At 49.2% G+C, this 15,781-nt stretch overlaps 1 protein-coding gene across 1 annotated transcript in view; it reads right to left on the bottom strand.

Moving 5' to 3' along the window:
• LOC137570967 (ankyrin repeat domain-containing protein 9-like) overlaps window positions 1-949 on the bottom strand; it is a 35,792-nt gene extending 34,843 nt beyond the window's left edge. Inside the window, exon 1 of the mRNA XM_068279664.1 lies at window positions 879-949. The gene's annotated coding sequence lies outside the window, so the exon portion shown is untranslated. The remainder of the gene's footprint in view (window positions 1-878) is intronic.
• Between the last annotated feature and the right edge of the window lie 14,832 nt (window positions 950-15,781).

Raw genomic sequence — 15,781 nt, 5'->3', positions numbered from 1 at the left:
GGTGTATGGGCCCCTTTAGTGGTTCCTTCCGTGTCCCCTATCTCTTACAAATTAGTGGTCGCAATCAAATGTAGTGTTTTTTGTGAGCAGGAAAGTAGACTTGCACTGGAGGAACCTCCATGGACTTTGTTGTTGTTGATGAAGGCATTAGCTTGATTTGATAAGCCAAATGCCCTGTATAATTTAAGACCCACCCCCTCACACCGGCGCTAGTCTACTTTAGGGGACCCACCGCAAATCCCCATAGACACTTTCAGCTGGGCTGCAAAACGGAACAAATGGCTTCCGTTTGCTTGTTGAAACCCCCACAAGCCATATACCCATGGATAGGTAAGCATGCCCTGTAACGAATTGGGAGGTTTTCGGTAACAGAAAGTTTAAATTGGCCGCGTAGGAGCCACCGAACGGCCTAAATCTCGGTTCCGTCGGCCATCTTAATTCTGCTGTGCAGGTCTCTTTCTTCCTCCTCATTGGAGGGTTTGTTAGCTGGCACGCCCCCACTTAACAATCCCTCCAATGAGGAGGAAGAAACGACCTGCAGAGCAAAACCAAGATGGCCGACGGACCCGAAATTGCGGTCGTTCCGAGGCTCCTACACAGTCAGTTCAAACTTTTTTTTTTTACCGAAACCCGCAAAATTCGTTAGAGGACATGCGTAGCTACCCGGGGATATAAGGCTTGTGGGGGTTTCATCAAGCAAACGGAAGCCATTTGTTCCGTTTTGCAGCCCAGCTGAAAGTGTCTATGGGGATTTGCGGTGGGTCCCCTAAAGTAGACTAGCGCCCTCACACCAACTAAGGGCATCATCTATGCTTTCCCAGCTTTTATATGGCCTGTTATAAACAAGTTAGCTTGCAGAAAGGTTTAGCTGTACTTACAGTGGGTTTTCCCAGATGTAAAAGGACAGTTGTCAGTTGGCCCTGGCTGCCATCCTCCTATTTCCAGTAACTTCAACTGGCAGCATGGCCAAGCCACATTTGTAAAAAATAAAAAAATACATCTCTGGGCATAGATTTAGAAGAAAAAAATAGCGTTAAAGTGAACCTGAACTGGGTAAAATAATTTAAAATAAGCACATGATTTGCCTGCAAATAAATATTACATAGTTACCTCACCGTCAGTTCCATTAAGAAGCTCACCATTTTGTTCTTACAATATTTCCTTCCAGTTCTAACAAGATTTTGTCAGAACTTAAAAATATCAGCTGCTGTCAGTCATATATCAGTGGCTGACATTTATAACTGAAAGGACAACTGATGAGCAAGGTAATGTCCATTTTTTGTTTCCCTATGGCTCAAGTGGGCAATATTAGAGTTTAACAGTGTGCTGACCTGGTGTAATGCTGGGGGGGGTCATACTTTCAGACCACCCAGCATAACAAGGCTAAGAGCTGGATAATGAAAGAGGCTACACAGATGGACACAGGAGTGATGAACAAGGGAGCAAGATTGCCCAGAGCAAATGCAGCTCTAGGCCGCCTATCAGGCTAGATGCTATGTGGTACAATACACAACAGACGTAGTCGGTAACAGGCCTGGGCCATACACGCCAACTCAGATGTCAGTCGTATTGGAAGGATTAGGCAGATTCATAGTTGAGAGGCAGGCAAAGGTCAGTACACAATACAATATTACAATAATACAATACTGACTGACTAGAGTACATATATATCCTGATGATGCGCAATATATGAAATGTAGCTCTCAAATAACTCACTAGCTAAAGCACAAGTAATGATAATAAACAAGACAGACAACAGACAGACAGACGGAATGCTCAGCCAATATAGTCGCTGTTTCAGCGACAGCAACATTCACACTGAGATAGACAAGACTAACATGTAGGAGCGAACTAATAACAACCGCTGCTATAGTTCGTCCTCAAGAACAAGGCTAGAAGGAATACTACCAGTCACCAACGCTGTGCTGGCAGAATCTAACTATCAGGATCAGAAGGACTTCACTGACCCCCGCAGGTCAGCAAACGTCCAGCAGACATGACATGACCTTGCAGCGTTACTCTGCTCCCCTCTACGTACTCTCTCCCCTCCCTTCCCTTATACCAGTACCGCCCCCCTCCACCCAAAATAACCAGTGACCGATACCCCCCTTACACTTAATATTCCAGACACCCCTTCTTAACCTATAACCGACGGACTAACACAGTGCTGGAATGATACAAATTTTATTAAGTATCGGCCACAACAAAGTGACAAAATGCAATACAGAACAGTCCATAAAACATCATCATAACAATAATAACCAAAATATCAATAACAAGTCATAATAAATACATACATATATATATATGAACAACAACAGACCAAAATATATATATACATACATATGCGTACAACAAATAACCCAACAACCTAACCCAGAATCCTAATCCCTTTGCTAGGAACCACAAATTGAGGGGCAACCACCATGCATGAAACCAAAAGACTCCTAGCCGCGACCTGGGCTCAGAAGTCTCCGTGGGCTTACATGCCACCAATTTGTCCATTTTTCCAACCTTCCTCGCTCTGATGGCTTCCCCGCAGAAGCCACCCCACCAATTCCCTCTGTTGCCCCTCCCACCAGCACGTAACCACCACCTCTAGCAAAGGGACTTCCGCCATCAGCACCCCAAAGGTGATACCTTACCTTTGGCGTGCCCGCCAAAAATCCGCAGCATATTCAATCTTCTCTTGTATGCAGGGGCGCCGCCAGGCACCAAGCAGACCAAGCGGCCGCTTGGGGCCTCATGTCTTTAGGGGCCTCGGAGGCTATGTGACGTCATTGTGACGTTTTTTTTAATTTCCTCCGCTCTCCCCCTGCATTGCTCGGAACTCCCTGGCCGTGTCTCCCTCTGTGACGTCCCCAGTGACGTCACACGCAGCTGCCGCACCACCGCGCAGCGTGCATTTTCAGTGGAACGCAGAGCCAGGCCAGCCAGATCCATTCGTTGGTGATGGGTGAGGAGGAGGACTGTCCGACTGCGGTAACATTAACTCCGCCCCCCCATTGAAGCCTATTGGATGGGTTCAGCCAGGCCACGTGCTAGCTCAGTGCCTGCTAGCAACTTCCCCCGCCTGCCATACAGGGCGAGAGAATCCACAACTGCACGGATTAGCCAGGTCCCTGACGGAGCAGAGCCACAAAGCTTGGGGGAGATTTAAAATGTAAAGGACTGGTGCTGTACACCTCCGGTGCGGGGAACACGTGACCGCGTCGCAGAAGTTACACAGAAGCCTGGTCTGGGGAACCAGGTAAGATTGGTCTCTAGTCTCATTCCATGCAGCAGCCTCCACTGTTTGCCTCTCTTGTCCCCTGCATCTTCAATCAGCCCATGCTCTCTCATCCTGCTATAGTGCCCTATAACCAGCACTTTCCTCTCAGAACCCCCAATGTGCCCTCATGTACTCCTACCCACCACTTACAATGCTCTATTGCTCTGTCACCACTCAGTGTGCCCTCACTCTCTCTCATCCTCCCCCTGCATCCAGAAAGTGCCCACCCAAGTACCCTCAATGTGCCCTCACTCTCTCACCTCCAAGCAACCTCGAATTTCCCTCACTTCCTCCCCAGCTTACCTCCCCCCCCCCCCCCCCCCCCCCCAGTCGTGCACACCTTCAGTCTCCAGCCATGCGCTCCTTCCCTTACCAGCCTCAACACCCCACCCCCCCTCGGTCGTGCGCTCCTTCCCTCCCCAGCCCCCTCGGTCGTGCGCTCCTTCCCTTTCCCAGCCCCCTCGGTCGTGCGCTCCTTCCCTCCCCAGCCCCCTCGGTCGTGCGCTCCTTTCCTCCCCAGCCCCCTCGGTCGTGCGCTCCTTCCCTCCCCAGCCCCCTCGGTCGTGCGCTCCTTCCCTCCCCAGCCCCCTCGGTCGTGCGCTCCTTCCCTCCCCAGCCCCCTCGGTCGTGCGCTCCTTCCCTCCCCTGCCCCCTCGGTCGTGCGCTCCTTCCCTCCCCAGCCCCCTCGGTCGTGCGCTCCTTCCCTCCCCAGCTCCACATTGTGATGCGTGGAAACGCCCATTTTTGCTCACCGCAGGACTGTCAGGATGGGGAGGGCGCAAAAAACTGTCTGTCCCCGGGCGCTGAAAACCCTAGCTACGCCTCTGGGTCACACTGTTGTCCGCACTGGGCTTGCGCCCGGCCAGAGCAGCGCTACGGGAAGATGGTGTCCGAAGCCCTGTACTGAAGACTATTTGTGTCTCCAGTATAGGGCTTCGGGCGCCATCTTCCGTAGCCCTGCTATTCAGTTCAGCGCGGGAGATTGCAGTCTGGGGAAGCTGCGCGCCAGAGGCTGACCGGGAGAGAAGACTTCTGTCAGGTGAGTAAATTCTTTTTTTTTTTTTTTTCTGAAATGTGGCCCACATTGCATTTGTTTTCTGCTGAAATGTGGCCCACATTGCGTTTGTTTTCTGCTGAAATGTGGCCCAAATTGCGTTTGTTTTCTGCTGAAATGTGACCTAAATTGCGTTTTTCTGCTGAAGTGTTGCCCAAATTGCGTTTGTTTTCTGTTGAAATGTGACCTAAATTGCATTTGTTTTCTGCTAAAATGTGGCCTAAATTGCGTTTTTCTGCTGAAGTGTTCCCTAAATTGCATTTGTTTTCTGCTGAAATGTGGCCTAAATTGCGTTTGTTTTCTGCTGAAATGTGGCCCAAATTGCGTTTGTTTTCTGCTGAAATGTGGCCTAAATTGCGTTTGTTTTCTGCTGAAATGTGGCCCAAATTGCGTTTGTTTTCTGCTGAAATGTGGCCCAAATTGCATTTGTTTTCTGCTAAAATGTGGCCTAAATTGCGTTTGTTTTCTGCTGAAGTGTTGCCCAAATTGCATTTGTTTTCTGCTGAAATGTGGCCTAAATTGTATTTGTTTTCTGCTGAAATGTGGCCCAAATTGCGTTTGTTTTCTGCTGAAATGTGGCCTAAATTGCGTTTGTTTTCTGCTGAAATGTGGCTCAAATTGCATTTGTTTTCTGCTGAAATGTGGCCCAAATTGCATTTGTTTTCTGCTGAAATGTGGCTTAAATTGCATTTTTCTGCTGACATGTTGCCCAAATTGCGTTTTCTGCTGAAAATGTTGCCCACATTGCATTTATTTTCAATGTCATGGCAACGGCCATGGCAAACACCCCCACGCCCACTTTTCGGCGCAAACACGCCCCGTCCCATCCCCCTGCTCCACCCACCTGTTATGCCACGCCCACTTTTGGCGGGATAACCACACCCATTTTTTGCCGCGGCGCGCTTCGCAAGCCGCAGGATAGGGCCACTTCCTGCAGTCCGCTTGGGGCCACAGAAACCTTAGCTGCACCCCTGCTTGTATGAGAAGATTAAATATGTCCATCCCGACGTCTGTCAGATGAACCCCGTCTCGCTTAAAAAGCTCCCTCCGCCCCTCAAGATTGACATGCCGCGCTACTAAACCGCCTCGCCCCCTTACAAACTTCGCCACGGCCCTGTTAACTTTAATTCTAACCTTGTCAATCGCCCTAAAACTCCGAGCGTACCGCCACCGAAAACGAGGTATGATCTCTGACCACACCAAAATTAGGCCCGGCGCAGATTCCAGCAAAGCGGACAGGGCGGAAACCATCTGTTTCACAAGTGCCCGCAATGGTGTGAGGCCAAGGTCATTACCCCCGGCGTGAATGACCACAACGTGAGGAAATCCCTCCCTTTGCAGCATTCGGTAAAAAAAACCCAGCAGGGCCTCCCAGCGCAATCCCCTCACACCATTCCAGGACAAAAACACATTGCTCGTTGGAAATCCCAGCTGCTTTCCATTCCGTCGGACTCCAGCCCTTGTTCCGCCCAATATATGAAGGAATGACCGATCAGCCAAACCCTACACACCGAAGAATCTAAATAAACAAGAAAATGACATTAGACAGCCAAACAAACTTATTCAAATCCCGGCTGAGTAAACTTCTATATATTTTTTTTTTTTTTTAAATATACATTTCTACCCCCCCCCCCCCCCCCCGTTTATTCTTAGCATTCTTTTCTTTTTCTTTCTTTTTATTTTTTTTTTAATTATCAGTAAGCCTGACCAAAATCACTAACTCCACCACCCCCGGCATCTACGTGCCCCAGCCATAAGTCTATCGTGAATCACAACTTCTGAACCCGAGTGGGACGAACATACAATAGAAACCTCTGGGATTGCCACCTCCCAATCCTCTTAACCATCTCCGGGGACAATCCCAACCTAGAGGCTTCAGTGGCGGCCCGATCCGAAAGGAGTGTGAACCATACTCCCTTTCCGGAAGCCCCACGCGTTGCAAACACAAGCGCAGCAGTGCTGTAAATTGAAACCTTGAGAGCGGGGACCCATCTTTGTGCATTAATAAAGAACCATCCTTTGCCGGCCTCACCTCCATAAACTGAATCCATGCACTTACCGGGCACGTGTCGCAACCAGCCAACGGGAACAACTGTATTGTTGTACCCCGACCCGCTTGATCAGTTTTTGACTTACGAATGCACACCGCTACCGCCTCCCCCTGTCTCCAAACATCGTTTAAACCCAACCCCCCTTGCTCCCGGCGATTTTTACTAACTAGCTCGCCTATCCGCAACGCCCCATAAAAAGCCAAAGAAAAAGCTATCTTGAACAACAACGACTCGTAAACCGACGAACACACCGACCCCAACTGCCCAACTATTTCCCCCAAAATTTCCCAAGAAATTGGCCTACGGTGGCCCCCCTCCCCCCACCCAAATTCCTCTTCAAACCTTTAAGGGCCTGCCTGATCGCGAATAATCTCGTAAAATCACCCCATTCCAACAGTTTTGCTAAGAAGGAAAGGGCAGCCAGACGTTTAGAAATTACCGCATGCGATAAACCCGCTTCCAGCCAAGTGCCCATAAGCCAACGCATCAAGTCTTTCCTACCTTCCTCAGAATCCGGGAACGCCAGATCGCTCTTCCACTTGAACCACATGCACCATACCTTGTGATAGGCCTCCCAGGTCGACACCGACACCGATCGCCTAACAAACAGCCACAACGCGTCTAAATTATTCCCCAAAGGCAAGACGGGCAGTCCTCTCCTACCGCTTGGGCTTCTGGTGCCAATTCCCGAAAACGGCTCCACTGTAAACGAGAAAGGGAATCCGCGATACCGTTAGACACACCCGGGATGTGAACTGCTGATACCTGCAAGTTAAATTGTAAGCAAAGCAGTACTAAACGACGAAGAAGTTTTACCACCGTAACCGAGGAAGCCGACAGGGAGTTAATTGCTGACACCGCAGCCATATTATCTGACCGAAAACGAATAGATCGATTGGTTAACGACGGACCCCATAACTCCAGAGCCACCACCACCGGGAATAACTCCAGAAAGGCCAGGTTCCTGACCAATTCCGTCCCACACCAGCTGCGGGGCCATTCCGCAGCCCACCATTTTCCCTGAAAATAAGCCCCGAAACCTACCGACCCGGACGCGTCCGTAAACAACTCAATTTGATCGTTTGACACAACCGATTCCATCCAAAATGCCAGACCATTAAAGGAAGAGAGAAATTCAGCCCAAACACACAAATCCTCCCGCAATTCACGAGTGATACGTATAAAGTGATGTGGCTCCTTTACACCACTCGTGGCCATAGCTAACTGTCTCGAAAATACTCTGCCCATCGGTATCACTCGACACGCGAAATTTAATTTACCGAGGAGGGACTGCAGCTGGTGCAGGGTGACTTTGTTGGCTCCCTTCACCTCCAACACCAGCCGCAGCAAATCACTCACTTTATGAGTTTAGAGACGTTGACTCGTATCAATCTCGATGCCGAGGAATCTCATTACCGTCGCTGGGCCCTCGGTCTTGTCTTCCGCCAACGGTACCCCAAATTCTCGAAAAGTGCGCTGAATTTCTCTCAATACCAGACTGCACATTCCAGACTGAGCCGGTGCCACCCAAAAGAAGTCATCTAAATAATGTGTGATCGAGGAGAAACCCGTCTTCTCCCTAATCACCCATTCCAGAAACGTGCTGAACGCTTCAAATAACGAACAAGAGATGGAACAACCCATGGGTAGGCACCGATCAACATAGAATGCTCCTCCGAAATGACAGCCCAAGAATCTCATGCTCTCCGGGTGCACCGGAAGCAGTCGAAATGCCGATTCTATGTCTGTCTTTGCCTTTAAGGCACCCTGTCCTGCCTCGCGAACCATGTGCAAGGCTACATCAAAAGAAGCGTAAGACACAGATGATAACTCCTTATCAATGCCATCATTTACCGATTCACCCTTTGGGTACGATAAATGATGTATTAAACGGAACTTTCCGCTTTCCTTCTTCGGCACAACCCCTAGAGGTGAAACCACAAGCCCCGGAATAGGAATTTCACAAAATGGACCCGCCATTCTGCCCAGGGCCACTTCTTTACCAATTTTCTCCCGCACTACATCAACATGCAATCTGGCCTATTTTAAGTTTCTTTTTGACAGAGGCCCAGACTGCACTGCCGATGGAATTCTAAAACCCTCTTGAAACCCATCCCTCAACAACTGTGCCACAGCCCGATCCCTATACCTATCTAACCAGGGACCCATCGCCTCTACCCTCACCGGCGTCGTCCCTCTTTCCAAACCTGTCCGTCTTTCCCCCGGGCCCACCCTTTCCCTTCTTAAAGCACCTGTTAACTGGGTGTGCTCCCCCACAGAAAGAGCATTCGTGCTTAAACTTGCAATTGGAGCCCCATTTGCAGGTAGCATCATTAAAGGCCCAGCACAAACCCTTTTTTCCTGCACCGACTGCCCCTGCACCTGCCGAGGCCCCGCCTGCCTGAAAGGGCTGAGTGCCTGTAGCCGCGCCGTAAACTCCCCCTTTTCCACTCATGACCCTTAACCAAATTGCAATGTCTTTGTGATGACAGTCCAGGTCTGGCTGGACTGACATGCGCTGACGAAACTGCTCGTCATAACGCAGCCAGGCTAACCCCCCATAAACTCTATGGGCCTCCCAGATTGCATCCAAATAACAAAATAGGGGTGTACATTTTTCCGGGGATCTTTCGCCTATCACGCTACCCAAGATGGTGAAGGCCTGCAACCAATTACCGAAAGTCCTGGGGATCAACCTATGCCTCCTCCTATCCTCATCCTCCTCCTTTCTATGCTCCTTTCCCTTCACCCACTTTTCAATATTAAATCGCTCCAGTGGCAGCAAAGTGAAGATATCGATATATTCCCTTCGCCAAATTTTTTCCTTTACCTCACTTTTTAGGTGCGCCCCCAGAGGACTATCATAACAAATATATGCATTACCTTTTGCTGAATCCGAAATTGGGATCTTCTTTTCCCCCCCTTTCTCTGCCGTTACCTCCCCTTGAACTGAAGCCGTTGCGGATGCCCCTTCCGAAGAGGAGCCTGCCTCGCCATCACCCGAGGCTGCCGCAGCAGCCGCGGGTGCCCACACCCTGCTCACGTCTCCTACCACCGCCCCCGAGGGAAGTGAAGTTGACCCCTGGAACTTGTCTAGCAATGACCGAACCCCCCCCCCGATAAAGTTCTGCCATTCACTCCGACCCTCCCCCCTAACCTCTTGCATGTCAGATATGGGAATGATAGAAAGTGACTCACCCTCAGAATGCGCGGGTGTATCAGGCCCGCCATCCGGTGCGGCTCCCGCCACCGCCATCGTCCGGTCCGATGAGACCTCCGCTTGTCCTGCTTGGTCCTGCTGCATCACGGTTGCCGAAGAGGGGGACCCTCTCTCGGGGCATGCACCAGCCGAAGAAACCTGGGGAGGAAAAACAGAGCGAGCATCACCCGGCCCCATGAAACTCTGCCAGCCCGGACCCGCATAAGGCGGAATCCAACCCATACCCCCTGCCATGCCCTGCCATTGCATGGGTCCAAACTGAGCCCAGGGTGGATTCTGGCCCCAAGGACCGGGGAAAAAATTTCCCCAGGCTTGTTGGGGAACATGGCCACCACCCCCGAAACCCTGACTCGCATCTGCGCTCCCAACTAAACCTGACCCCCCAAATGCCGCCGGAGGACCGTAACCCTACGGAGGAATGCCCGCTGGTGTAGGAACAGCTCCCCCCACGCTACCAGCCCCCCCAGATGTACCTGCCTCATCACCCCTACCGCTCGCCTCTGCTGGGGCCTGTGAAGAAACTAGGGCCTGCGAGGGGACTGAGGCCTGTGCTGAGACCGGGGCCCGTGAACTAGGGCCTGCCCGGGGGGATCCACCCGCCCTGCCTTGCTGCGCTCCCCCTTTTCTGCCCCCTTTCCTCCCCTTGTTCTTTCCCCCTGCAACCTGACCTGCTCTCCTTCCCCCCCGTGGCGCTGGACCCCGAGGTCGCTGCTCCCCCTTCCCCTGGTGCACTGACCTGGTGGCTGGAAGTGCCAGTCGGAGGGGCGTCCGGTATGCTGCCTGCCTCCGCTGCACGCTTGTTCCTAGCAGCCGGAGGGGATGGGGAGAGGCGATCCACCGCCCGCTTTGCGCGCTGAGGCCTGGATGCCGCGCGAACGCCGCTCTCCTCGGTGCCCGCGGCGGAATCCGCCATGGAGGAGGAAGCCGCTAAGGCTCCCCTCCAATCCACGCCCCGCCGATCTGCCTCCTCTCTCAACTGGCGCAGTGCGCCCGAGATGTCCCCGCCGTCCATCCTGGCCGAGTGCTCTGCCGCTCAACCCGCTGGGCCTAACTCTGCTGCAAGAGCAAACAAACACGTTTGCTCTTGCTGCCTGTCCGGAGGTAACTGACGTTACCTCCTTGCGTGCCTGGCTAAACCCCGCCCCCCACTAGTTCTAACTAACCAATCCCGTCTGCCTGCACTAAAGTCCCCTGACTAAACCTCCCCCCCCCCCAGGAAACAAACCCCAGCAAACGAGTTCCGCTGAACTCGCAGCGGTCATGCAGTGCTGGCTGAGGGCTTAGCACTGTTCTATACAGAGCAAGGCATTATACATTTACAATAACAAGCATAGACCCAACGACAACTCAGAGAGCTGAACGCTATGTCGGGCGGGGTATGAAATGGGAGGCAGACTTTTATGCTGGCATCAGCCAATGGATGCAGGTATGCAAATTCCCACACATGGTAATCATTCTATCCTGAGCTGGCTTGATTACCATTAGCTAGCTGGCTGTGATTGCAAAGGACTCCCATAAGAAATACATGCAGTATTATGTAACAACATGCATGCAGGAAATCCAGGGCTATCTGGCCGCAGCTCAGCTGCAACAAGCAATTGGTGGAATGATGACAGCATCCTGAGCTGCCCAGAACTGCAGAGCAATTGCAAATGACAATGAGGCTTATTGCGAATGCACAACCGAATGCAAGCAGATAAGCCAGAACTGTCCGTTTGCAGCTCCACTGCAATGGACAGAACACGCTACAGGAGGGATCCTTACACCCGGAAGCTGTTATGGGGTGATGGCAATTTTCAATATGGAGGACGGAGAATTCCATTGATCACAGTGGACAAAAAGGGCGCGGAAAAGGAGAAAGATTGATGAGTAGACTACACGGAAGGTAAGTATGACCTGTTTATGTTTATTATGACTTTTAATTTTCAGTTCAAGTTTGCTTTAACCTCCCTAGCAGTATTGACGTTTGACGGTTATACACGTCAATACAAAACAAGCTGTGAACACTAGTATTGACATGCATACACGTCAATAATCTCCTGCACTGTATACTAGACTCTTGCTTGACACATTTTGGCAAGTTACAGGAAAAAAAAACGTTATGAAAATTAATTGGATCACTTTTTGCACAGAAATCCTGGGAAATTGAACGCCAGGGTGGTTAAGGGGCACTATAGTGAAATTTAGGCTACTAGGATATCCCATTCCCTAGTAACATGTTGCAAATAGGAAGAGCAACCACATATTGAGGGCTGGTGCACACCAAGTGGGTTTGGTCGCATTTTCAAATCCGTTTGCGGATGTGGAAACGCTTGGGTAATGTATTTCAATGGGTTGGTGCACACCAGAGCGGTATGCGTTTTGCAGAGACGCATACTCCCGGGCTGCAGCATTTTTTGGATTTCTGAGGTGTTTCTGCCTCAATGTTAAGTATAGGAAAAACGCAAAACGCTTTGAAAAACGCCAGATCAGAGCGGTTTTCCAGGTGTTTTTGTTACCGAAGCTGTTCAGTAACAGCTAACTGTAACAATATTTAAATCTGCTACACAAAAACGCTCCAAAAAACGCTACACAAAACGCTAGCAAAATGCTTCATAATAATAAGAAAAAGCGCTTTAAAGAACGCTAGCGTTTTGCGGATCTCCAAGCGGTTTTTGGTGTGAACCGGCCCTCAGACTCCCTCTTAAGGCGATGGATAGACTAACCAGCAAGCTCATGGTGACCCAGAACTCATTGGAGTGTGTAAGGGACTACAATGGTCCTAAAAGCCCCCTTACTAAGATATTAAGATATTAAGAAAAACAAAAGTTTGCTTTCCTAAAACAGAAAGAATTTGCGATAATTCAGGTTGGAGTGAGCTTGAGAAGTTCTGGGTCACCATGAGATTGCTGGTTAGTCTGTACCTCTCGGATTTACAAGCCCTACTCCATAGAGCCAAATTAATCCATGCCATGCACTGATGAGGATAAAACAATCCAAAACAGTCTGTATGCATGTTGGATTATTATGGCTCTGTACAAATTAACAAGCTGACACATCATTGCATTCCAGCGGTTCTGGAGGTGTGGTTAGCTTCTAATGCTATGTACACACATGCGACAACGATCGTTCGTTGTCAACGACGAACAAACTTTTAACTGACAAAAGAACGACCTAAGTAAAGTTAGTTGTAAAAGGTGTGTAACGATCACATCGTTAGAACGAACGTTACACAACGTAAAAGCACCTATTGCGCCTGCGCATAAAAATGAAAAGTTCCATGGAGAAACAGTGAAATGCGCATGTCAAGCCTAGTACGAACGATCGTTTCCAAGGATGTACTACTTTTGCAAACGATCGTCGTTGGGAAAAATCCGCCAAGCTAGATCGTTCGTTTTGAACGATCTAGCTCGTCCGTCGTTCGACTTCATGGTCGTTGGCTGCTTTTTTTCAAACAATCGTCGTTTGAAATGATCGGGGAACGATCGTTTCAAACGACTATAGTCGCATGTGTGTACGCACCTTAAGGGTACAATGGTTAATTTGCATATATTCAGCAGTGGTGCCTGGGAGACATCTCGAGCTCACTCCAACCTGAATTATCGCAAATTCTTTCTGTTTTAGGAAAGCAAACTTTTGTTTTTCTTAAGGCGATGGACTAGTCCAAAACCTGTCAGTTCAATTTTTTTTACTTCTTACTTTTTTTTGCTATAGTGGTCCTTTAATAATCACAGGGACAGGGGCGTAACTACAATTCATAAGGCCCCCCAGCCAAACTTTGATGCCCCTCCCCCATGTTCTCTTGCCTCCCCTTGGTGCCCTTCATGGCCTAGGGGCCCATCTCACAAGGGCCATAAAACAAGTTTGGCATCATGATCTTCACACCCATAACAAGTGCAGCCACATAACACCTAATGTGAATCCCCTGTATCAGAGGAAGGGAAGGTTAGTAGTGTTCATTTTTGTGTATGTAAAGGTGCCTATTAACGGTACAATTTTTTCACCAAATGTGATCTTTCGATGCGATTTGAATGATCGAATTGTATAGAAAATTCGACGTTTATGAAGGCAATCGATAAGAAACGATTCTTTAGCCGATTGCTTAATAGGATAAAATCGATCCGAAAGTTGGATTTTATGATTGAACTTGAAAAAAGAACCGTTCAGTAAATGTGAACAATCAATAATTACCTTCAGATTCGTTTTGATCATTCAAATCGCATTGAAAGATCGCATTTAGTGAAAAAATTGTACCGTTAATGGGCGCCTCTAGACTTTGATTACATGTCCAGAAAGTCAGTTTGAAAGTCAGTTTGAGACTTTCCTGTGCTGTGGGACATTTACATTTGGGGGCAGCCAGGCGGATGGAGATCTGTCTCATGTTCGATCTGCCCATACACCGCTACATGTAGGGGCAACTTAAAGGACACCCGAGGCGAAAATAAACTAATAAAATAAACGATTGTATCTCTCTTCCTTCTCCTAAAAATGACTTTTAAGATATTCCACCGTTTATTTTATGCTTAAATCTACTATTTAAGTTTTTGCTCAATGACACATTCATTGAAGTATGCCAGAGCTAAAATCTATGAACTATTGACCCTTTTTATCTCTTTTCTGCTCTCAGAAGCCATTTTCTGCTAGGAAAGTGTTTTATAGTTGGAATTACTTATCAGTGAGGGTCACACTGTACTCACTTCCTGTCTGAGTCAGGACTGAGTCAGCCACTTATGCTGGGAATACAGGATGAGATTTTTCAGTCGATTTACTGTCCAATCTTATTTCTGATCAATTTTCCGATTGATTTTATTATCTTTTCTTATCGGTTTCCATTCACTTCTATGAGAAATCGATCAGAAAAACAATCGTATATAAGATCGGACATGACGAAAATGATCTATCTAACCATCTATCTGCTGAAGAATCTTGGTGTATTCCCAGCATTACATACCTGATATTTAAAGGATACCTCAACTGAAATGTGACATAATGAGATAGACATGTGTATGTACAGTGCCTAGCACACAGATAACTATGCTGTGTTCCTTTTTTTCTTTCTCTGCCTGAAAGCGTTAAATATCAGGTATGTAAGTGGCTGACTCAGTCCTGACTCAGACAGGAAGTGACTACAGTGTGACCCTCACTGATAAGAAATTCCCCTCTTTTACCTCTTACTTGCTCTCAGAAGCCATTTTCTGCTAGGAAAGTGTTTTATAGTTGGAATTTCTTATCAGTGAGGGTCACACTGTAGTCACTTCCTGTCTGAGTCAGGACTGAGTCAGCCACTTACATACCTGATATTTAACTCTTTCAGGCAGAGAAAGAAAAAAAGGAACACAGCATAGTTATATGTGTGCTAGGCACTGTACATACACATGTCTATCTCATTATGTTACATTTCAGTTGAGGTATCCTTTAACCACTTGAGGACCCACCCTTTACCCCCCCTTAAGGACCAGCGCTGTTTTAGCTGATCTGTGCTGGGTGGGCTGTGCAGCCCCCAGCACAGATCAGGGTGCAGGCAGAGCGACCAGATCGCCCCCCTTTTTTCCCCATTAGGGGGATGATTTGCTGGGGGGGTCTGATCGCTCCTGCCTGCTGGGTGTTGCAGGGGGGGCACCTCAAAGCCCCCCTCCGTGGCGAGATTCCTCCCCTCCCTCTCCTACCTGTCCACCCCCGGTGATCCGCGCTGCACAGGACGCTATCCGTCCTGTGCAGCCAGTGACAGGCTGTCCCCTGTCACATGGCGGCGATCCCCGGCCGCTGATTGACCGGGGATCGCCGATCTGCCTTACGGCGCTGCTGCGCAGCAGCGCCGTACAATGTAAACAAAGCGGATTATTTCCGCTTGTGTTTACATTTAGCCTGCGAGCCACGATCAGCGGCCCGCAGGCTATTCATGGAGCCCCCCGCCGTGAATTGACAGGAAGCAGCCGCTCGCGCGAGCGGCTGCTTCCTGATTACTCAGCCTGCAGCTGGCGACGCAGTACTGCGTCGCTGGTCCTGCAGCTGCCACTTTACCGACGCACGGTATAAGCGTGCGGTCGGCAAGTGGTTAAGCCTTTCAGGCAGAGAAAGAAAAAAAGGAATACAGCATAGTTATTTGTGTGCTAGGCACAGTACATACCCATGTCTATCTCATCATGTCACGCGTCACCTCGGGTATCCTTTAAGAAAAGGTATTACATAAGGAAAACAAATAAGAG

Source organism: Hyperolius riggenbachi, chromosome 4 (assembly GCF_040937935.1).
Source record: "Hyperolius riggenbachi isolate aHypRig1 chromosome 4, aHypRig1.pri, whole genome shotgun sequence".
Taxonomy (NCBI): domain Eukaryota; kingdom Metazoa; phylum Chordata; class Amphibia; order Anura; family Hyperoliidae; genus Hyperolius; species Hyperolius riggenbachi.
The sequence above is the reverse complement of the archived record's forward strand: the minus strand, read 5'-3'. Positions and strand labels throughout refer to the sequence as shown.